At 35.6% G+C, this 25,417-nt stretch overlaps 1 protein-coding gene across 15 annotated transcripts in view; it reads right to left on the reverse strand.

The window, feature by feature from the left end:
- The window catches only part of DLG2 (discs large MAGUK scaffold protein 2), a 2,068,078-nt gene that overhangs the window by 844,395 nt on the left and 1,198,266 nt on the right, over window positions 1-25,417 (reverse strand). For 5 of the 15 annotated variants that reach the window (XM_082343290.1, XM_082343308.1, XM_082343305.1 and 2 more), the window contains exon 1: window positions 1-25,417. This exon is cut by the window's left edge and continues 22,199 nt beyond it. The exons of the other annotated variants lie outside the window; for them this stretch is intronic. The gene's annotated coding sequence lies outside the window, so the exon portion shown is untranslated. 15 annotated transcript variants of the gene reach the window in all.

A 25,417-nucleotide genomic window follows, 5' to 3' on the forward strand; every position in this document is an offset into this window, starting at 1 on the left:
CCGGAAAAGCAGGTAGTAGGATCCATTTTACCAACAAGGACACAGGTTCAGAGAAACTAAGTAATATCACAAGGACACTCAGCTGGTAAATAGTGGAACAGGGACCTGAACAGCATCTCTTGACTCTGATATCTGTTACTCTTCCTGTTTCCTCCAGGGAAGCCTGGCTATGAGGTAACTTTTGGGTAATAGTCATACATTAGGAGGTAGGTGTAAGACAAAAAGATGCAGAAGGAAAATCAAAGGTGTGGGGCGGGTATCAGAGGGACCACTCTGGGAATGGGGTGGAAAGCTTCACAGCTGCTTGAGGGAGATGGGAGGTAGGGGATGGTTGGGAATGGGAGTAGTGGGGTCCACATGATTGAAGGCGAGTTGGCTAGAGGAACAGTGCCTTCAATCCAGATAAATGGGTAGAAGAAGAGTATCATCGATTAGCAACATTTTTCAGCAGGATAGGAAGGTAAAGGGAAATCCAACAACTGCTAAGCCAGGTCTCCAACTTCAAGGAGCATACAGCTGGCAAGGAGAGTACAGAGTGGAGCTCAGACTTTGGGGTCCCCATCCATTGCACAGTAGCTGTGAGATTATTACCTAACTGCTCTGAGCTTCAATCTCCTCATTATAAGCTGGATATCATAATACCATTCTTGAAGACTTGTTAGCTCCTGAGATATATATTAAAACCTGGTTGCATCACAGGTGCGTGACGATGATTGTGGTGGTGCTAGTTGTGGTTTTGGAATATAAACGGCTATTACTCTAATAAAAGAGAAAAATGGCAAGAGAAAATAGGTAATAAACTGAAATAAATAAGTATGCCTCTTTTTGTTGGCATTCAGTTCCTGTAAGTAAAGTGGATCTCAACCTGGCTGCACATGAGAATCAGAAAACTTATAAAAAAAAAAACAGTATATTTTTTTGTATAAAAAAAGATATATATAAAATGTTTCTTCTCCACCCACCTCTCCAGTGACTCTGATTTAATTATTCTGGGGAGGTACCCAGGCATCCGTTTTTTTTTTTTTAACTCCTCAGTAAGTCCAATATGCAAAAAGGATTGAGAATCACTGTTGAACAATACAACTCTGTCCAAGGGTGACTCTACCTCAAGGCATCTTAGCCCTGGGTGAACCCACTTGCTAGAGGTAAGGGTTGAAGAAAAAATCCATTTCCATACGGCCTTGTGTTTTGCCTTTGGGCAGTGAGTGATAGTGGAGTGTCAATCAGGCAGAATCTGGAATCATACAGCCACAGAATCTCTGTGTCCCTTTTTAAAAATGGCTAGTGATTGTCTTATTAATCTATGTTGAGATTCACTAAAGAATCATATCAGATTAGCAATGTTTTTAAAGTAACATGCCATGATTTTGAAAGAAACAACATTTTAGTGGAGGAAGTGTGACATTTGGAGTCCAAAGAACTGGATTCATGTTTACTCATTCAATTACTTAGTTCACCTCCATTCTACCAAATTCTAACATATACAGATGTCTCAGTCTGAACTTTCCTATCAGCACCCGGAGCCCAGAATCCTGGTGCATCACAAGGGGCTGTCTGTGTGTTCTGTTATTGGGGGCACACCAAGCAAACTGTTAACTCTGAAGGCAGTGCCCTGAGTATCACTAATGATCAAGCTCCAGATCCCAATCAGGGATGAATGTAGATTCTATTTGCTTGTTGCTCCAATTTTACCACAGCCAGAATGGGATGTCCAGTTCACTTGTAAAATTAAGTAATAATACAGCAGAGGTGTGATCTAGGGCTCCTGTTGAAAGAAGCTATGATTTGAAGCTGGGCTTATTTTTTAACTACTGTTATTTATTTCCACTCTTTTACAGAGTCTGTGTGTTAGATTTTTAAGAATTTGTGAATCAGAGGCAGGGTAGAGGGTAGAAGAACTACTAAATGGATTGACTTTTGAGTAACTATTCATTTAAATGGTCAATGGCACATTAATCATTTAGTCCAAGGTGAAGACTTTCATATCTGCCTTGGGGTAGATAATATTTACTACTTTATAATGAAGACTAACCAGGAAGGTGTATATAAAGCACTTAGCACATACATGACTCCAAACCATAGCTATTATTATTAGTTCATGATTACTTTTTAAGTAAATACAAAGATCTTACTGCTAAAACAATTCATCTACAAATAACAGGCTCAAGGAAAAGAAGGAATTTGGGGGCACCAACACTATATTCATTTGGTATAAACTAGTATAGTAGGACTTGGCACCAATACTGACAATGCCACATGTTAATAACAAAGCCACGTAAAAAGCTTAACCTGGGTCCTTCCTGTGAATTAGAATTTGTACTCATTCAGAATAAATGTTATGCTTTAGATCCCTTCCTGATAATACATGCAGCATGCCAGGAACCTGGGTAAATGTAATGCTCTACCCTGTAGCACCTTTTAATCTAATGAGAAAGACATACCTAGAAATAATGGCAATACAGTGCTACACAAGAATGAGAAAGGTGAATGGAAAGTAATGTGGGAGCTCAGATAAAGAGGAACAAACTGTCTGGACGGGAGAAAGCTTTGCAGAGAAGGTAACTCATTTAGGGATTTGAAGAATTGATAGTGCTGAGTGAAGTGCAATCAGACATTGACAAACTTGTCTTTTTCATCTATTAAAGGGAACAGGTTCAATTTCAAGCTCTTTTCTACCTGAAAAAAATCTCCACCTTCTAATTTAATCACAGTAACTTATCTGTCCAAAGGGCTTCCCAGTCATTCTCAATGATTCTATTCCACCTGAGGTTGTCTGTCTGAAGAAGAGAGGTACCCAGATTAGTACTCAGGTTAGCAAAATTTCAGAGCCAAAAATGACTCAATGGCTGAAAGACAATATCACATTTTGCCATATTTTTCATTTCTATTTATTATTTCTTTCACTTCCTGGAAGGTTAGGATGGGACACACAGCCTTTTATTTGGATTATACAGTATGCATAGATTTTGTATATTTGGAAATATATGATATTCCAATCGTGCAAATTTAATAAAAGTCAAAGTGGAAAAAAAGAGGCAAGCCTCATCATATTATTTTTCAATCCTTTGCAAAGCAATCCTAATGCTATGTATATATTTGAGACCAAAGCTCACTTTGGCTGAAGCATCCAGTTGCATTAGCAAGTGCCTTGAAAGAGGTGCTGTAAATGCAACGTTAGGCAATTAAGGGAGAGGAAAAGAAAAGAAATGTCGGCCAGATCATTTGTTTTGCCATAGATTATCTTTCCAAATGTAGACAAGCAGGAACAATTTTTATGCTAACTTTGGAAAATTACTGCAGGAAGTTGTACGTGAAACGTGGATTTGGAAATTTTGAAACAAGCATAGTTGGAGAATGTGAAAATAGCATTTTGGAATAAAACAGTAGTTCTATACATAGGTGAATACTAAGTCTCAACAAAGCACGTTGAAATCTTACTCTTATACAGGTTGTGATGTTTAAGCTTTTTAGGCCATTGACCCTATTTCTAAGCTTCTAAACTATTAATAATTTTCCATTCTCTTAGATTTTGGAACAGTCCACAGAATTGTAATAACAATTTTTTTGGACTGATCATGATTGTGTAATGTTCCAAGAGAGTCACATGAAGACTTTATCTCTTAGAGTGAGAATCACATGTTGAAAGTAAAGATGGTGTCACAATCTATATTTCTGTTGTCTTTTTCTCCTTAGGTTTCATAGTTCTTCTCTGATACTTTGTGATAAGAGATTCATCCATAGAGCTAGCAGAGCTGGATTAGCCGTGAGGCTTCATGGTACAGAACAAGAGATGGCAAACTGCAACTTATGGGCCAAATCGTGCTCACCTCCTGTTTTTTTTGGGGGGTGGGTTGTAAATAGTTATTGAAATATAGCCATGCTATTTGTTTGTCAATGACTGCTTTTGTGCTGCAACAGCGGAGTTGAGTATTTGTATCAGAGACAGTTTGGTCTACAAAGCCAAACATATGCACCACCTGAAACTTTATAGAAAAAATGCGTTGACCTTTGCTGTTGATGAAAAAGCAGTGGGTTAAGAAGTAGGTAAGAAAATGACATTTCTGAAGGTGTTATTGATTTATCACTGCAGTCATTGGATGTCTATAGTATCTCTTTTTATAAAAATTTGCATGAGTTTATATATTATTTCTCAGCTGGAGTACTGTTTTTGAAACTAATCACCAAGATGAATTCTGTCATGTTGTCCTTCAAGATTCTCAGCTCAGTCATATCCAATTCTGCAAAGCCTTCTTCAATACTCACAAATGGATCTAACTACTCTTTTCTATGTGTACTCGCATTTATTACAGTATTAGAGAGTATTTCACTTACTTATTCACAGTCTACCCTTCCTTCTAACCTGTAAGCTCCTCCCAACTAAGCACAGTGTCTTAATAAGCTTTGTATCCATCTCTTACATACTGCCTGTTGTATAATAGATGCTCAGTGAATGTCTGTTGAAGTTAGCTGAAGAAGAAAAAGAGGTAAGCAGAAGTCTTGAGAAATTAACTTCCTTAAGGTCACACAGCCAGCATGTAATGAAGCTAGGATTTGAACCCAGATCTGCAAATAAGTCAAGTATTTTTTCCATTTATTTAGCTGCATCTAATCAGGAGACTGGAGTTTTCATTTTGGTTCTGCTATTGAGAATATGGATTCTAGTGACTTTATCTCTAAAATAAGGATGTTATGTTATACCTTTCAAGACCTCTTCTCTAGCATCTGATGTGTTCTAGGATAGTCATTTTACTAAATCATCACAGAGATTAGTAAAAGAAATAAATGTGGTAAATGGCTATTATGTAGGAATAACTGCATCCATTTAATGGGTGAGAAAACTGAATCTCAAAGAGGTTAAGTAATTTGCCAAAGATCAGACAGCTAGCAAATGACAGAATTGGAATTTTATCTATACCTCACTCTAAATCCTATATTTTTCTCCCATGTCTGTGTTTTCCTTCCATCCAAGATATTCCACAGGATGTTCATAGGTATGCTGAAGAGAGTAAGATTTAGAGAACTCTGGGATAAAATTAACTCAGATTTAATGTAGAATTTCTCAGAACCTTTAATATACTAACACGTGTGGTGAATCTTCAAGGGGGGTCATAATAATGAGTGTTTCCAATTTTTATGGTATGCATGGTGTTATGAGTTGAATTTTGTCCCTCTAAAAAGATGTGTTGAAATCCTAATACCCAGTACTGTAGAACATACTTATTTAGAAATTGTGTCTTTGTAAAAGTAGTCAAGTTAAGATGAGGTCATTAATAAAGGCTGTAATCAAATATGACTAGTATCCGTAAAAAGAGGAAATTTGGACACAGAGACAGACACACACACAGTGATGATGCCATGTAAAGATAAAGACAGAGATTGAAGTAATGTATCTATAACCCAAGGAATGCCAAAGATTGTCAGCAAATCACTAGAAGCTTGGAAAGAAATATGGAACAGATTCTCTCTCACAGGCCTCAGAAGGAACTAGCCCTGCAGACACCTTGATCTTGGACTTCTAGCCTCCAGAACTGTGAGACAATAAATTGCTGTTGCTTAAGCTACTTGGTTTGTGATACTTTGTTATGGCAGCACTAGCAAATTAATATACATGGAAAAAAAACTTTTTGGAAAAGGTTTTTGATTATATTACCTCTGAATTTTTCTTCTTCAGGTTGATCAACCCAAGTTCCTATAGCCATTTCTCATGCAGTATGAGCTAAATGCATGAGCTCACTATAAACCTCAAGTTACTAATATACAAACAGGATCTTTACCTTATTAATAAAGCCAGAATAGGGATATTGAAGACAGAATATTGATGGATCAAAAAAATAGTTTCCAAGGGGGTGGTGTATAAAGCAGGTGTATTATAAGTCCCCTCTTTTTGATTCAAACTTGAATGACCAGATAAAGTTCTGGATATTTAAGGTATAGGGGCATTACTTCCCATAAAGTATTTTTTATGAAATTTGAAAAATGTATCCTTTCTTTTACATTTCATTTCCATCCTTTAAAAAATTATCTGAATACTCATATTTTGTTAGAAAAGGAAATGTTGCTATTGAAAAGCTATCACAAAAAATATAACAATTTATGATCTCTATATTGTGAGTAATACTCCCTTAGCTGTGGAGCTCTTGTGCAGTGTACAACCTGAACAAGCATGCGTGGCAGCTCTAACATGGCCATGCTATAGTGACCACAAATATAGATATCCTCCACAGGTAGTTGATTTGGTTTTATCTTCATGAATTCTGATCAGACTTAATTAACAAAAAGCCCTATTCTGTAATTGCTGCAGAAGGGATTCACAATGATAAATATAAGCCAATGTGGTTACCTTTGGCAGAGATTCCCCCAACATGTAATTTATTGGGAGCTATACACAATATCTTCTCATTTATTTAACTAGGTATGATTTTTTCCAGTCAGTTTGTCTCAATGAGTATACCAGGTAGTTGCTTTATTAAAGTAACATTAAATTCTATGGGTGGTTTACTAAAAAATATATATAGCCAAGATAGATCTTTGATTATTCAGGCTTTAAAAAAAAAAAAAAAAAAAAAAAAACCCAGGCTAAAATTACTAGGGCTATGCTCTTCAATAGCTTTTAACCTGAAAAAGTTCATGGGTGTTTTCCAGGGGCTTCATAAATCATTTGTGTTTTTCAAGGGATGACTCCATAACTTTCATCAGATATGCAAAGGGGTACGTGTCACAAAATGGGTTAAAAACCACTGCTCTATAGTATAGAACCTTGAGGACTTACTCACCTATATCTATGTGGGAGAGCGAATCTAGGACTTCTTGAGAACCTGCCTCTGACCACAGATGCAACTTCAGCCAACCTCCATGCAGAGGTAGGGGCCCTTGTCAATACTGGGTTCCTAAACCTTCCAAAAAGACTGGGGAGTATTGAATGAGATGATGCATGTAGAACACTTAATACAGAGTCTAGCATACAGTAATCATTCAATAAATGTTCTCTAGTATTATTATTCCTAGTTTGGCTGATGCCATATTGCTTTGCTTTTACCACCATGCAAAATACTCATACTGCAGGTATAATCTCTTACTCAGTCCATTTCGTATTTATCAAAATTTGATTAAACAAAACAGTTTTTGTGGAATATTTACTGAATAATTTGTCCTTCATCTGGTCTTCTAGACACTCTAAAATCTACCTTTGAGATAATTCTAGGCCATCAGTGAGCAACATATCTGGAAATCAATGTTTTCCTATTCCCATCCCACTCCCTTTTCAAGACAAGGAATTACTTTTAGAGAGTCATGCTTTGGCATCAGCCCATCTACATCTATTAAAGATTTTTATTTTTTTAAGCCCGAGAGATTTCATTATTGTATTTGTTATAAAGATATTTTTGAGGGTACTGTAAACTCTATTATACAGAGCTCTTTTTGTGAGGAACAACAGGAAATATCTCTTTGCTTTCAGTTCCAGGAAAAATTATGTTTCTCCAGGAAAAAAAAAAGTTTATTTCAAATCTTAGGGCATTGTAAATAATAACTCTTATCATCTGTTCTCCTTTTCACTGGCTGCTAAAAGACCCAGAGTCAGGTTTTTTATTTACTTTTAACAAATATAGAGGATCCCTTTGGCATACATGCTACATATAATGCTACTGATGACGTCACCTATTTTAAACACTTATTATATCCTATTTCTGTTTCCCTAATTTTATTTGTACTTTACTTAGTGTTTTATATTCATGTTTATAATACAAGTTAAACTTCTTAAGAGGGGATATACATACATGTATACATATATAAATACATAAAGAATATGCAAATAAATAAATAATGCATGGAACTCATCTACTGTGGCAAAGTAATTAACCTCTCTAAACTTCATTGCTTTTACTTTATTTTATTTTATTTATTTTTTTAATGGAAGAGTTGAGATTGGGGCTCAGGACTTTTTTTTTTTTTTTTTTAATTTTTATTTATTTATTTATTTATTTATGGCTGTGTTGGGTCTTCGTTTCTGTGCTAGGGTTTTCTCTAGTTGCGGCAAGTGGGGGCCACTCTTCATCGCGGTGCGCGGGCCTCTCATTATCGCAGCCTCTCTTGTTGCGGAGCACAGGCTCCAGAAACGCAGGCTCAGTAATTGTGGCTTACGGGACTAGTTGCTCCGCGGCATGTGGGATCTTCCCAGACCAGGGCTCGAACCCGTGTCCCCTGCATTGGCAGGCAGACCCCCAACCACCGCGCCACCAGGGAAGCCCCATTGCTTTTAAATTTAAAAATATTAATGATAGATACTTCATAGGACTGTAATATATATAATAACATTTGATTTATTGATATATTTTAATTAGGAGTCTGGAACAGAGTGGGCACTCCAGTATTTGTTCTTTTACTGTCCTTCTAAAGAACTTGCAATTTTGACAAATTGGTAGTCAGCAGAAATATTAATTTGCCAGTAATCCTAGGAAAGTGGTGATTCTGGTTCTTGGCATGAGGTGAAGACTTAAAAGGACCTTGCCTCAGCAGATTTAGGTTGAAACGCTAATTAGAACAGACTGTAACGATGGGGGAGGGGTAGAACAGACACACTGTGCTTCATATGTAAATTCATATAGTAATTAAAATGTAGTCGTAATTCTCAATAACGACAGCTCTTAGGCAAGAAGATTTTAGGGCCAAAATATTAGGATTTTTGAATTCAGATGAAGTTTTATCAAACAAATTGCTTGAGGCAGATAGTGCATATCTTTGTGCTTAAACCACACAACATCTTTCTCTGAACTTTACCTTTGGAAAGGTGTATTGACTCATAGAATCTTTTTAAACAAATGAGGCAATGCAATCTGAGAAACTATGGAGGTTAGGGTTCCACCAAACCAAATGAAGACCTTTTTTTTTTTTTTTTTTTTCCCTATAGCATGAAGTACATGTGTTTTTCTTCCACTAGGTTAAAAAGCACCAAACTAGAAGTCCTGAAACCTTGACTTCTATTACAGCTCTACCATCGTCTAGACCATGGACCTTGGGAAAGACAGGATGTTTCCTTGTTTATAAATAGGGGTAATGATAAACACACCCCACAGGGTAGCTGTGAAGATTAAATGAGGAAATATACGTCAAACATGTGGCAAAATGTTTGGCATACAGTGCTCAAGTGTCTATGTGTAAAAGGGGGAAATGATAGAAAAATAAATCACATAGTGATACCAAGTTATATAATAAAGTTGTTTTAGTGACTTGGTAATGTATTAATGTGGGAAGACTGAATAGACTTCCCAGAATTCCATTTCTTTTACATTTCCAGTAGACTGAACCACAGGAGAGATTCTGTGGGAGACTTAGGGTGCAAGCGAAGCAGCAGCCGTTTTGTAACACAAATCTGCTGGCTCACCTCACTGGTATAGGCATCAGCTAGACCAAGGCATTAAGATATTTTTAATGTCTCAAAATAACTTTGTGGTAATAGTATTTCAGATATTCCCTGAAATGCTGGGAAGGGGTAATATTCCACCTGGCAACTGTTCCTTAAAACAGATTTTTATGGAACTTTATGAAAGAGGAAAGCAAAGTATTTATAAAAATGATTGGTAGATAGTTGGTTCTCAAAAAATATTTTTAATTTCAGGAATGACTAAAGAGAAAACAGAAGAGTTTACTCCTTTCTCCTGTACTCTGGATTCTATCCTCTTCCTTATAATATGAACTGTTCCTCTTTCTAGCTTCAGAACATTCAAGTTCTCCCATTATACCAGATATTTTTCATGGGCATTTAAATGTATTCAAAACTCTGTCCCATTTTTAAAAACATTCTTTCTCCAGCTATCACTGTCTCCCTCCTTCTATTTACAACCAAACTTCTCAAAAATAGTTATCTCTACTCTGTCCATTTTGTCATCTCCCACTTGCTTCTCAACTAACTCCAAACTGGTTTCTACTATCAATACTTGCCTTAAGGCTATTGAAGATTTCCAGGGTACCAAATTCAATGGACAGTTTTAGGATCTATTTAGCAATACAATTTGAAAGCCTTAGAGATATCTCACTCTTCAAATATCCCAAACCAAATTCACATTCTTCTCCCTAAAAATTTGGCCTTCCCCCAGTGTTTCTTCTGTTGGTGACTAGTACTACTATTCACCCAGCTGCAAAAACCAGAAATCTGAGGGAGGGTGGAAGAAAGAAATTGGTTGTTTCCATTTGTTAGCTTCTACAATGGTTTTTAGTCAAAATCAAAAGGCTCCTCATCTATGGGCCATATTACTTCCTCTCCAGATCATGGGGGTTACTTTTCCAGCCAGTTTCGTTAAACACAATTTTTAAAATAAATTTCAAATGGCAATCATTGCTCTTTGAGGAAAATCTCAAATCCTTAATGCGGACCTCAAAATGTATACAATATGTTTCTGTCTTCATTTTTCTCCTCTCTGCTTGGCTGTCTGCTCTCCTGCCACTCCAGCCTTGCTCTTTCTCACCTCAGAATGCTTGCAAAGGTTGATTCCCCTGTTTGTAACAGCTTTCTTCCATAATTTTATTATTCAGCTTACAAACCACTTCCCACTAATCCTTTAGCTCTCACATTTAAGTTTTGTTGTCTTCCTCAACCTCCCTGATAGGTCAGACATCTCTGATAGAAGATCCCTTACACTCATTGCACTGCTCCTTTGTGATACAGTAACCAAATATATATATATGTAGCTCAAATATATATATATATGGGCTATATGTATATCTCAAACATAGCTCAAATATAACTTCCAGGATGTTAGAGGCTGTGTACAGCTTATTCCCTACTATATTATTAGCAAATAGCACAATATAAGTTCTCAATAAGTTTTTGAATTGATGAACTTTCTGATTCAATCATTATTCTAATTCCTCCATAAAGTATTTAAATATAAACACTTTCCTCTTTAATATCCAAGTAAAATAGTATAATACCAAATAAAATTAAACATACAAAAATGTTTCAAAGTGGAAGATTTTAGCAGCCAAGTCTTTGCACTAAAATCAAGTTCCCAGTGCATTATAGATATTCAATAAATATTTGTTAACTATGTGAATTATAAAGGTGTATTAGCCTGCTTACTTATAATCTTTTAGGCAATGAAATTGCATTAAACTCAAACAAATCATACTTGCTGGCATATTGGTCTCCTTTTCTCCTCCTCCGTTTATTTTTATTTCCCTAATTTTGAGAAGGAAATACACTTTTTCTTTTTCTCTCAAAACAGTTTCTTTCTGGCAGAATAACTTTGTTTTCAGAGATTAGAAAAAAGCTATTTGCTGGAAATGCAAAGAAAGATTTCTTATTACAGTGAATAAACTGTGGAAAATTACTCTCACTGACACCTTAGAAGTGTTGTCTTTAGAAGAACAGGAGCAGATAATTAAGTTCCAGACCTTAAAACCAACTGTCAACCCCCCAGGTTTATCACATCATGACCTGTCACCCACTTCTGCAACCCAGAGTCAGCCCTAGGAACTAGTAGTACCTACCAGCAGTGGGGAAGATTCTGGACTCCTCTGAAAAGTTCTACTCCCACCAATTTCACTGAAGCTGGTGATTATACCATTAGGTTTACTACATCGATTTGATTTAAATGGGGCTTTACTTTCTTTTCCTTCTTTTGACAAACAATTTTTGGGCATCTATTATATAGCAAGCGTTAATTCTGCCCTGTGCAAGGTAGTGTTTCATGACAATGAGTGATAAATACATAGACTCTGCTTTAGTTCATAATCTATAGGGCCTCCTGGCAAAAAGGATAAGGATGATACAAGCATAAGCAGGATGTTCTGGCAGCAGAGAAGCTTGACCTGCAAAGTTTTCTTGGAGGTGGTCATGATTGAGCTAGGATCTCAAGGGCAAGTAAGTGAGTCAGGTGATGCAGGAGCACAAAAGGGAGAGAAGAGATGGTGTGAAGGCACACAAGGCATCCACTGTGGTGATAGCTTTAGAGGCTCAGTAGTATATTTAGAATATGGGAGGGGTTGGATAAAGAAACAGAAAAAAAAAGATCACAAAGGGTCTTTTTCCTGAAGCCTCTAAAATTTTGAAGCAAATGTGACACTTTATGAAAATTATGCTGGAGGATGTATTAGAAGAGTTACGATACCCGGAAGGGAAGAACAGGACTTTCACCCTATTCCCCCAGCATCTTGCACAGCCAAATATAAGTCAGTGTTTGATAAATATGTATTGAATGTTTTTTCTGAATGAAATCATTTAAAAGCTTGTTTCATTGAGGTACCACTAAGTCATAACTCAGCTGTCTATATACCACAAGTAAAAGATTTCTGGTCATGTATAAAGAGAAAGTTAACAGGGGAAGGAGGAGAGGGCGTTGGGCACTGAAGACCTGACAGTGGAGGCAAAAGCAGAGGGTGAAGGATGTTGAAATGGGAGGATGAGGGCACCTGAGATGTTTCAGACTCAATAATTTTTCTAGGGGCAATAACTCCCAACTCTGCATGTCAATTTTCATTATGTACATTTATGGTAAATGTAATGACCATAATTGTACATAATAAAGACTAGCTTTAGCTAGGCACCACCCTAAGTGCTTTCAGGCACAAACATTCACTGTACGTATGGCAGTGTTGAGGCCCCACAGATACAGTCCCCATCATGGAGCTAAGGTGCCAACAAGAAGACAGAGAACAAACAAGGAAAACAATAACTATTTAGCATACTTCCAAGCTGAGAGACAGCAGAGCATAATTGTTAAGAGCATGATATTTGGAATTAAGACTCTCTGGCCCTAAATTCTTGCTTGACCACTTGGCTGTGGCTGTGTGACCTTAGGTAAGTTACATAACTGCTCTTATTCCCTTACCTGTAAAATAAGGTTAATAGTAGTTATGTATGTCTTTATGTTATGCAGAGTATTAAATGAGTTAACAGGTATAAAGAATTTAGAAGAGAGCCTGGCAAATAGTAAATATCGTTAGTAGAAAAGATTATTATTGTGGTTTTCTTATAACAATTAGCATTATCAATAAGTTCTATGAAGAAAACTCAAAGTAGGGTAAAGGAAAAGAGAACCAGGTAATGCAAGGGTAGGAAATGGGACTAGGAGGAAATAATTGAAATAAAGGGATCAGGAAAAGTAATTCCGAGGAGATAAAATTTCAGCAAGAGACCTGAAAGAAATGGGACAGTGCGTCATGTGAATATTTGGAGGGAGCATTTCACAAAGAGAAGGGCAAATACATAATGAGCAAGTGCTATTGGGCAGAAACCAGTTTGGCTTGATGGGATTAAGGACTAGTAAGAAAACTGCTGTGACTAGAAATAGGTGGTGAGCAAGGCAGGGAACAGAGGTGATATGGTAGGAGGTGAGGCAGGAGAAGGGAGAAATGGCGAATTCATTTGGGGCCTTAGGGGCCATTGGAAAGATCTGAGATTTTTACTGATATTTAAAGCCACTCTGCTGTAAGCAGAGACACCGCATATCTGGATGTCATTTTAAAAAAGATCTCTCTGACTACGTATAAAGAATGGACTGCAGAGGGGTGAGGGTGGTAGCAGGCAATTCCTGCTGTACATTTAATCCATACATCAAGCATGCGAGATAAACATCAATGTTCCTATTTTATGGTAAACAACATGAGGTTCAGAAATAGTTTATCAAAAGGCACACAGGTATTTTGACTCTAAACCCCTGTGTGTTTTTCACTCTGCAGGAAAGTCTTCCTGGGCCTCCCTGACTCGGTCAGATTGTCCACTACATTTTCTCATGGCAGCATGTTCCCCACCTTTCTAGCACCTATCACAGTCTGATTTTATACTAGGTGGGTGATTACTTGTTTCATGTCTAAGAGCAGTGGCAGTGTATACCAGTTCGTCCTCAGGGTCTATTTAGTACCTAGAACAGGTGCTCAAGAATTATTTGTTAAATGAATGAATAAATTGTACTACTAAAGTAGAGGGAGCAGAATGAGAAGCATGTGAATAAATACGGTAACAACATGAATAAATGAGAAATTAAATTTAACACAGTAACAACAAAGACCCACTATACCTGAGTATCTGCCATTTTTAAAAAATCTAGGCATTATTTTTCAAATGATTAGTAGTAAATTTAAAAAGTATTTGTTAATCAAGGCAAATATAAACTCTGAAAATTATTTTTTAAATTATTTTTTAAAAATCAGGGCATTAAACAAAACGCAGATCTTTCCCCAAACTTCTTAATGTACAGGAGCATTATTTTAATGACTTTCTAAAAGTTGGCCATGCCAAAGAATTAAGACTGTGGTATATCTACAGTGTTGGAAACAGACAATAAATGAAATGAAAAGAATTCAAAATATTACTACTATAATATTAGCAAAGGCAATTGCTATGTTTGCATAGTGCTTTCCAATCTCCAAAGAACTGCTGCATACATTATCTCATTGCTCATTCAGCAGGTACTCAAAGTTTCATCCATCACTTACACACACACACACACACACACACACACACACACACACACACACACTTTCTGGATCATTTCTGCAGAGATCTCCTTTACAGTGGCCTTGATAAAAGCTGACTGTGACATTTTATTAAATTCAGCCCCCATTAAGACTTGGCATTGTTTGAAGCACTATCAGATGATGCTGAGCTCAGTAAGGGCACTTGTTCTTATACCTTCTATCTTCAAACAGCAAGTCCCAGTCTTTCTTTTTGGGAGATGGAACTAGAAACTAGCTTCTCTTTTCATTGGTATGTGATACCAATTTCCAGGCTTTCATTTTCTCTTTTGGGGGCCAGATACTAAGTAGATGAAAATGATTCCCTGTTCTTAACTCTAACACCTCTGAGATTAAGCCTGGGGGAAGCTAGTGATAACTCTGAAGTTGTAACTTCTCTCTAGGTTGTTTGGAAAAATAACTCTACCAACCCTCCAGCAACAAGACTTGGCTATTATCACATTACAGCACATCAGTGGCTGCTAGGACATGGTGAAGAGATGAGGCACAGTGTCAGCAAATGTGCCATTCCAGCTCTGACAACTAGGACATACTCAATTTTACAACTGGATGATTTATGTTTAATAATATTTTTTTTAAATGTCACTTACTGGGCACCTACTATACACCAAACAAATGGCTTTGCTCTTGCTATATAGTAACTCATTTAATCCTAAGAACAATCCATAAGATGTATATTATTATCTCCTAAATCTCATTACTATGTACATTAAAAAAAGAAAAGACTGAAGACCAGATAAATCAGGCAACGTATTCAAGTCCACACAGCTGGAAGATAGTAGAGCTGGGATTTGAACCCAGGTAAATTCTCTTACATTGTTCTTTGTGCTTTGTTAGTTTCCTGAAGGAGAGATAGAACATATGGGGTTTTGTTAGGAGACATAGGTATCTGAGTATATATGATAATAAGTAGAAGAATTATAATTTAAGCTCAGGTATAGCTTACTCCAAATTGTAGGTTCCTTCCACTGCCAACAAAATGATCCCCTTTCCAATTCAGTGACATGTTTCCTTAGGGTGAATAAACCTTTAAAAATACTCTCTTTTGGAGAATTAAAAACTTTTCCCAAGTTGATTTGAGGTACATATATATTCTAAAACAGTGGTAAAACTCAGAAATGAATGACTATGCATTGTTCTAATCTGTTAACCTCCTGCTTAGTAAATCTCAATGATGCAGACTCAAGAACAAGGTCTAAACACCCTATCTCTGTTAGATGTGTTAACTCTTTTAGGCTACTAGTGATTATTGAGGAATTTGTTGACTTAAACTTCATTAAGGTTGTCCTGGAGATCTGAAAGAGTTAATACATTTCTAGACATACTTATTTGTATTAATAAAGGTTATGCTGCCTGAAAATGATTGTCTAGGGCATCTGGAATTTATATTTTAAATTAGAGAAAGTCCACTGGCTTCTGGAGAGTATATGGAACTAAGGAAAAAGAAATTTCATCTCATATGAAATCCTCAAGGACACTTGCAAATGATTCTTTTTAAAAAGATGTTAAAAGGAATGCTTATTACACTTTGGCCTCCTACTCTAATTTCTCTAGCCTTCCCTAAGGTTGAATGAGGAATAAAATGGCATCCTTTTTTCTTAGGGCTGTTAGGGCTTTTCATGGCTCCCCATACATCAAGATTACAGACCCTATTCCGCTTCTTCCACATTAAACATTTGATTTTAAATCTGTGCATTTTGGTCCATCAAATTTTGTTAATTTATATTTCACAGTAAATTTCCTGCTATATTTGATAAGTTAATTCTTAAGACTGAGGAAAAAAAATCAGGGTTTCTAAACTCATATTCAAAGATATAATTGGTAACCTAGGAATATAATCCACTCCCTGTCACCCCAAACAATTAATGGGATGGAATCAACAGTACTGGTGAACAGGTGAACTTTCAGCAGGAGGAAAGAGGGTAAATATGCTTGTGAAGGGTGATAACTTATTAAGGAAAGGTAAGAAAATGAGGGAGGAAATGCCTTCTAAGACAAATTATCTCAATATTTTAAGGAAGGCCAGTTCTTAAGAGTAAGGTGTTACTATTTTGGTAGAAGGCTTGGAAAGTAAAGGTTTGCAGTAATTAGTCAATGAAAGGAATGGAGAATTAAGTTGGCTAAATACAAATAAATGAAAAAATTTAGGCCCAAGGACCAAATTCCTAACTATACTTTCAGGCTCAAATGGCAACTCAAATGTCACATCTTCCTTATAAATTCTTCCCTACCTTCTCTAGGGAATTAGTAGTTTGTGCCTCTGGAGACCTAAAGAAAATATAGTACAATTATCTATTATATCTCATAACTCATTTACAATAATTGTGACTTCCACCTCTACCCAGGAAGAATTAGTCACTAGGGAAATTACCTCCAACCATAGATAACTAGAAAATCAGACAAAATATATAAACCAACAATTTTCAGTCATTTGGTAATAGCTATCCCTGTGATCTCCGAAAGGAAGGAAATAAATGAGGTGAGCTCAACAATGGCCCCAGCTTATTGCCTGGAGGCAGTTTCTAGGAGAGAAGAAATATGGAACCCAAACAGAGCTCAGTTTCTTCCATTCATTGAGAAGATAGAAAATGGAGTTTAGGGTGACCTAGGCAGGTAGAATCTGCAGGCAGGATACCAGAGAGAGATAGAAAGAGAAAGAACACCCCAGAGATCTAACAAGCACCCTCCTTGCTCTGGCCAATTCTCTGATTGTATAATAATCTAGGCATGCATAGGTTGAGGGTCCATGAGACCAGAGAAAGAATCACTGAAAAGTAATAGACTGAACAATTCCCAGGGCTCACATAGAGCTGGGAATATTTCACATTTCCAGCAGCCAGAGTAGAGAGACCTTATATTATTGGGGCAGCAGGTAAAGGATAAAGAAGGATATTGCTCTAGTTATAGGGTAAATTAACACTAATTAACCATAGATTTAGGAAAGCCTTACCTTAAAAAAGAAAAAGATTACAAGCAAGCCTCAAAAGCCCTAAACCGATTCCATGTAACTTAAGAGTTGTCAGAGAAAATCCAATAGCCTGAAGGAATACAGCAACCTCAGAAACCAACAGCATTAAGTACAAAATGTCTAGCATCCAAAAAAAAAAAATTACCAAGCATGCAAAGAATCAGGAAAACATGATCCATAATCAGGATAAAAAATTAATAGATACAGAGCCAAAATTATAGAGGTGATGAAGTTAGGGGAATGTTTGAAAAGCTAACACAAAAATATGCTCCATATACTTAAAAATGTAGAGAAAAACATGAACAGGATGAGGAGAATAAGGAAGGAAACAGAATATATAAAAATAAAAATTAGATACCTGAAGTGAAAATGCACTGGATTGGAGTAACCATAAATTAAGATGCTACAGAAGAAGACAACCAGTAAACATGAAGAAATAGTGATGGAAACTATTCAGAGTGAAACACAGAGATTTAAAAGGACTGAAAAAAAAAAAAAAAAAGAACAGAGCATCAATAGTATGCTGAATAATATCAAGTTTGCTCTAACACATGTGCAAATGGAGTCTAGAAAGTGGGAGAGGGAAGAAAAATTATTTGAAAAAATAGTGACCAATAGTTTTCCAAATTTAATGATAACTATAAATCCTCAGATCTAAGATACTCAACAAACCCCAAGCAGGATGAACATAAGAGAAAATACCAATTCACCTCACGATCAAAATTAATCCAAAAAACAGCAGGAGAAAGGGAAAAAAGGAGCAAAGAACAGAGGATAAATATAGAAAGCAAACAGCAAAATGGCAGATTGAAGCTCTAGCTTGTAGAAATAATTACATCAAAGGTAAATAGTTTAAACTCTTCAATTAAAAGGCAGAGATTAATGGACTGACTAAAGCAAGATTCAACTATATGACATCTATAAGAAACTGAAATTAAATAAAAGATACAATATTAACTCCCCATAAACTGTGAACTCTTTAAGGACATGGGTTATATCTAACTCAATTTGTGTTTCTAGTGCCTAGTTTGGTACTAGTACTCAAAATCTACTCAACAATATTTGTTCAAAGAGTGCTTGTATTTAAAATTTCTTATTTCATAAGACATGCAAGGATAATTCCAGGAAAGCCTTGGTGAAATATTCACTTTCTCCATATTAATAGATTCATAAAAACGGGTTTTATGACAACTACTTAAAAAACACACTTATTTTAAGAGGACATTGCATGATTTCTGATTGTTTTATGGTTAATTTATCTATTTCATCTGAAAACTCCAGAACTTGGTTAATCTCCTAAGTCAGGAGTTAGCAAAATTTTTCTGTAAAGGGCCTGATGGTAAATATTTCAGGCTTTGAGAGCCATACATTCTCTGTAGCAACTACTCAACTCTGACATTGTAGAAAGAAAGCAGCCATAGACACTACCTAAACGAATTATATGGCCATGTTCCGATGGAACTTTATTTACAAAAACCAGTAGTAGGCCAGATTTGGCCTATGAACTGTAGATTGCTAAGTCTCATTCTAAGCACAGGATGATTGCTCAAAGTCTCTGTGGCTATGTGTTATCTATTCCTGGAATGAGGCACTTTTCACTACTCTAGAAAGCTTTGATCAGTGCCAGTAGGAGATGCACATATCTCCTTATACTTACCCTGTATCTACTTTCCTTGGTTAATGCAAATAGAAAAGACAAGATCTCAGACAGTGACAGGTAATTTACTTCCTATATCTAAGCTCTTCAAAGCTGTTTTGTGCTTTCATTGTATTGTCACAGCCTATACAGCTAGTAACTTTGAAAACAATCCTAAACTGTTAAAAGTGTCCAAAGTCACCACTGTCAATTTGTATTTTCAGTGAGGTTGAAGGTTTGATCAATTGTATTCAGGATATGTAATACACATTGCAATAATCTGCTCAATTTGTTTTTCCCAAATACCTTGCATTGGCCTTTTGCTCAGCATGTCACAACTTCCTTTCTTACCTTTTGATAATTTTCTCATCATTTTACAGTTACTAATAATGATGTATTTTATGTTTGCCTACTCTTTGTGGTGTTCTATGTAAACATTCTTACAAAATAAAGACTTAATGTTCCATTAATGACCATTTGGTCAATAAAATGAGCATGTTGTCAAAACTGTCACAGTATCAAATAAATTACATGAATTCTATTTAAGGCAAATTATTCATTCAGGAAAAATGGTATGATTCATAAAGGAAAATTATACATTTGGTGTCAACATGCCTGTCTAAGGTACAGATTAGGAATTCAGGATTTAGATTTCTGATTCTGTGTTTTATTAGCTGCAGTATAACCCTAGACAAGTTATTTAGCCTTTAAGATTCTGTTTTCTCATCTATTAAAGGTAAAAACAAGGTATACTTCATCAGGAGTGATATGAGATTTAATGAAGTAATGCATGAAAAGCTTAGCACAGAGTTTCATAATGAAGCTTATCCATGAGCATTCAATTCATGTTTAGCATTATTTTTATTTTGTGTGCTTGAAACACAGTAAGTGTTCAGTAAGTAAGAGAGAAAAATATACTTGTACATAACCTAGAACACATGCCTTACCATGCCTTTTTTTTCTATAACCTCCAGAGTCTAGTATTGTGTCTGATAACCACTAGGCACTCAAATATTGTTTGTTGAAATTGAAATGAATGAAGTCTCTGCATATGGGATACCTTTTCCCACATTATAATGGCTTTGCCTTGTTAAACAATTTATCACTTTCATTACCTAAGAGGGTCATTTGAAATCTCCAACTTGATTCCACTTAAATTTATATTTTTATACTGTAATATGTTAGATGTTTTGTATATATATCATATAACTTATATAAGTGTAGTTAACTATTCAACCCTTGAACTTAGGTACTATTATTCTAACTTAGAAATGAGAAAAAATAAGTTCCAGAGAAGTTATCCAGGCCACCATGCAGGAAAATTAGGTTGAAACTTAGGTTTGACACGTTTGGGAATTCATTTTTTAAACCACTGTGCTGTTTTATCTCTCATAAGTACAAGTTCCTACAAACTGCTAATGATTTCAACAAGAAGGGGAAGAAAAAGTTCCTATTTCTCATGCATTTAAAACAGCTCATTTATTAAGGAGTCATGACATTTCAAGGCAGATATGATAATTCTATTTTTCAGATGAGGAAACTGAGGCTTAACTAAGCAAAGGAACTTGCCTAAGGTCATACATTGCTTTTCTTCAGGGAATTACAAAAAAAAAAATACAAAGAACAGCCTCATTTACTTTAACTGTTTTATGGAAAGTGTCTCTCTCTTCAATTAGGCATTTAGCCAAGGCAATAAAGGGCTTCATGCCACAGACATGGTTGAAGCATTAGAAACATGCCTTTCCCAAATTTGATAATGTCACATAAAGACTGCTGGATGGGACAGCCATATACAGCCCTGTACCGAGACATCACAGGGCCACTCTACCAGGCTAAGAATCATATAAAACGAAACAGAACATGTATTGTTTACCACGTGCCAGGTATATGCAGGTACATATGAGCTTCATAACAACATGTGAGGCAAACTTTATCCCCTCACCTTACTTATAAGGGAACTGAAATTCAGAGAAACTATCTAACTTGCTCTAAGTTTCTCAGCTGGTAAATGATAGGGCCAATTTTTTTCATGCTTTTGCTAAAACACTATAAACAGAATTTCAAATGGACAATATAAATAACTATGATAATGCTGAAGGGAGGGTTTTGTCTCCTCCCTTCAAGAAAAGAACCTAAACTCTTACTGGGAAGAGGAAACTCCTCTTTCCTGGTGAGCATGCACTTCCTTTTATGCGTGTTGAAGCTGCTTGAAATACACAATCCATTCAAAGACTTATTTAACAATTTCATAGATCTGAGTTGCCTCTCACTTACATGGTGAGAGGTGTATTTTTTCAACTTTATTAGGTACTTAGAATCCCAATGAAAACTTGAATTGTTATTCATTTAAAAGAAGAAAAAAAAACCTATGTAATTACATCTTTATAATCCACTCTCTCTGAGAAACCTTCCCAGTTTCGCCTGATTGGAAATAAGGAAAGTAGCAAGGTAATAGTACAGTGTTTGTGGAGTCAGATCGACAGACAGGCATACCTGGGTCTAAGTTCTGGCACACTACTGAAATCCCTTATCCACATAAGATTTTTGGGAAAATTGGATGTGACAAGGAAGGCAGAATACCTACCCCATTGTGTGGTACACTGTGGGGTCCTGGAAAACCACCTCTTCTCCTCTGTACTACTTTTTTTTGAGCCATTAGCATTTTACTAAGGGGTGCATAGGAAATAGTTAAGAGAACCACATGTATCTTTGCATTAAATATGCATAACATTTGAATAAAATTTGAGTAAATTTGTCAAAATAGTTTAACATGTGCATTAAATTAAATTAATTAATTAATTTCAAAAATAGTTCACCCATTTCTCTTAACCCCAGTCCCCTGCCTCTGGCAACCACCAGTCTGCTCTCTGTTACTTATTAAGCTTAGTTCTGTTTCGTTTTTTAATTTTTAGATTCCACATATGAAAGAGATTGTATGCTAATTTGTTTTTCTGTCTGACTTATTTCACTAAGCATAATGTCTTCCAGGTCCATCCACATTGTCAAAAATGGCAAGATTTCATTCTTTCTTATGGCCAAATATTATTCTAGTGTGTGTGTGTGTGTGTGTGTGTGTGTGTGTGTGTGTGTGTGTGTGTGTATCACTTTTTTATCCATTCATCTATCGATGGACACTTAGGTTGTTTCCATTATCTTGGCTATTGTGAATAATGCTACAATGAACATGAGGGTGCATATGTCTTTTTGAATTAGTGTCTTTGTGCTCTTTGAATAAATATCAGACGTTGAATTGCTGGATTATGTGGTAGCTCTATTTTTAATTTTTTGAGGAACCTCCATACTGTTTTCCATAGTGGCTGCACAAATTTCCAATCCCACCAACAGTGCGCAAGGGTTCTTTTCTCCTTGCCAACACTTGCTATTTCTAGTCTTTTTGATAATAGCCATTCTAAGAGGTGTGAGTTGATATTTCATTGTGGTTTTTATTTGCATTTCCCTGATAATTAATTATGTAGAGCATCTTTTCATGTGTCTGCTGGTCACCTATATGCCTTCTTTGGAAAAATGCCTATTCAGATAGTCTGCCTATTTTTTAATTGGATTTTTTTTTTTTTTTTTTTTTTTTTGCTATTGAGTTGTATCAGTTCTTTATATGTTTTGGATACTAGCCCCTTATAAGATAAATGCTTTACAAATATTTTCTCCTATTCAGTAGGTTGCCTTTTCATTCCATTGATGGTTTCCTTTTCTGTGCAGATTTTTATTTTGATGTAGTCTTACTTGTTTACTTTTGCTTTTGCTTTTGGAGTCAGATCCACAAAATCATCAGCAAGACCTAGTTAAGGAGCTTACTGCTTATGTTTTCTTCGAGGAGTTTTATGGCTTCAGGTCTTACAGCCAAGTTTTTAATTCATATTAATTTTTGTAGATGATTTAAGATAATGGTCCAGTTTCATTCTTTTTCATGTGGCTATCTGATTTTCCCAACACCGTTTATTGAAGAGACTGTCCTTTCCCCATTGTATATTCTTGGCTCCTTTGTCATAAATTAATTGACCATATATGCATGGGTTTATTTCTGGGCTCTCTACCCTGGTCCACTTATCTATATGTCTGTTTTTATGCCAAAACTATAATGTTTTAATTACTATAGCTTTGTAATATAGTTTGAAATCAGGGGTCTTCTTCTTTCTCAAGATTGCTTTGGTGACAGGGTTCTTTTCTATTAGCATGAATAACATATATATCCACTCTCCCCTACAAGAGTATCAGATTCTGGAATGCAGTGACTAAATCTTAATCACCTATTAGGTCTCTATAAGTGTTCAAGAAATTATTGGCGAATTGAAATTATAGGAAGTAGGCTCCTGTAGCAGAATAAGGGAACCAAGACACAAAACAAAATATTGGACTTTGACCTAGCTAGTAAGTGCTAATAAAGGCTGATGTAATAATATGTGTGGGCAGGTGGTAGAAAGAGGATATCTGGGAGTCTATTTTATGGAAGGCCAGCTGATGGAGAAATGTGCCCACTGCATCCTCAGTCAATCTTCACATTTTCCATTCTGGCTGTTTCACAAATCCATTTGCCCCCTTATGTCCAAAGAACCAAAGTCTATGGCTTTAGCTCTAAGGAGGTTAATGATGTGGGGCTAATTAATTTCTACTGGTCTCTTTCAGCCCTTGGTTCACATCATTAAAAAGAAAAATATCACATTACTTTTATAATATGGCACCACTTTATTATTTATAGATAAAAAAAATTCAGAAAATATGTTTCTCCTAGTCAAGAGACTATTCTATCTATATCTATATTCATACCTATATCTATATATTTGCATGCAGCACACACAATCTTTTATACTAGCATAGAAACTTTGCTTAATTTGTTGGTGAAAATCAATATACTACTAAGATCAATGACTAATTTTTAATTTATGGTTGAACATGTTTTGCCAGTATCTCTCTCCAAAAAAAAGAGTAAATAATATTCCTATACTTCTTATGGTCAACTCACCTAGTTATCTAATATAAAAGTCCTGATAGCCTATATTAAAATTTTGTACTATTATATGGAAATTTTTTGTAAATGTACCATAAATTTACATATTAGAAAATAATCTTTCCTGCATGATATATGGGGAAGATTTATTTCATTTCCTACCAGCTAGACTCTCATTTTGCACTGTTACAAAGAAACCCTATTTCATAGAAAAAAGGAAGACCTTTTGAGAAATCAGTGTTCTAAAATGGCTTTATTTAAGAATGCTATAGGAAAGTCTGTATTTTCCTCTCTTCTTAGGTGGCAGACCTTTGAGATTTACCTTCAAGGATTTTAAGAGGTAATTTGTGTAAAGTATATTTACATTTAAATTAATCTGATAAAATGCAAATGGGGACATAGGGGAAAATTAATGACTTACATTTAGATTCATATTATAAAAAGGTGCATTGAAGTATTGTTTGATAATGATTGGATTCAATCCAATTAGAATTTTAAAAGTTCAGAAAGTATCTGAAGTATGTTTAGCAAATTCATAGCTTTATAATAATAATACCATAATTTCAGTGTTGCTTTATATTTCACAAAGTAATTATGCTGGACTACATATGCAGATTTTAACTATACATAACAAAGAATGGCTCAAATAGGACTTCCTGAAAAGGTCCATTTGCTTATAAAAAGCTGTGATTTTTGTATTTAAATAAATGAAATTTGTATTTAATAAAAGCAGAATGTGTAAATTAGCTTTCACTGTCTTTGCCTTACAGCAGATTCAAAATTGTAGAAATCTGAAAATTATAGCTTTAACTTCCCATGAACTATCCTTGCATTGCTTCAATTTGTGGTTGCTTAGAAACATTATAGGCAAAAGGATTGATTCTTTCCAGATGCTACTAGTCTAACCACACTTTATGCTTTTGATTTAAGGCTATTCTGTTTAATAGTGTTATAAATACATGTTTCTCTAAAAAGTCACAAACGTACAAATCAAGTTCTGTTAGTGGTGCGTCTTTGGAATCTATTCCTTATTCACATATAAAAAAGCCTCTTCTGTGTTCAGCTTCCATAGGCTTTACTAAAGGCAAAGTTATGCTGAATGACCTGTGCTATTACAGTTATTTATCTGCAGAATTTATCTCCCTAGATTCCAACTATGTTTCTGATCGAGTACTTTTGATAGCACTAAGTCATTCACATTCATTGAAGAGACACTTTGGTCTTTTACAAAATAATAAGTAATCTTACTGAGTACTCAAAAATGTAGCAAAAGATGAAACCACAGAGTTGCTAGCATATTTGAACAATGACCTGAGCTAATAACTACAGATTCCACTTTGGTGGACACTTCAGAAAAATAGCTGAAGACACACACACACAC

The sequence above is a fragment of the Balaenoptera borealis genome, assembly GCF_965194805.1.
Source record: "Balaenoptera borealis genome assembly, chromosome: 11".
Classification (NCBI taxonomy): domain Eukaryota; kingdom Metazoa; phylum Chordata; class Mammalia; order Artiodactyla; family Balaenopteridae; genus Balaenoptera; species Balaenoptera borealis.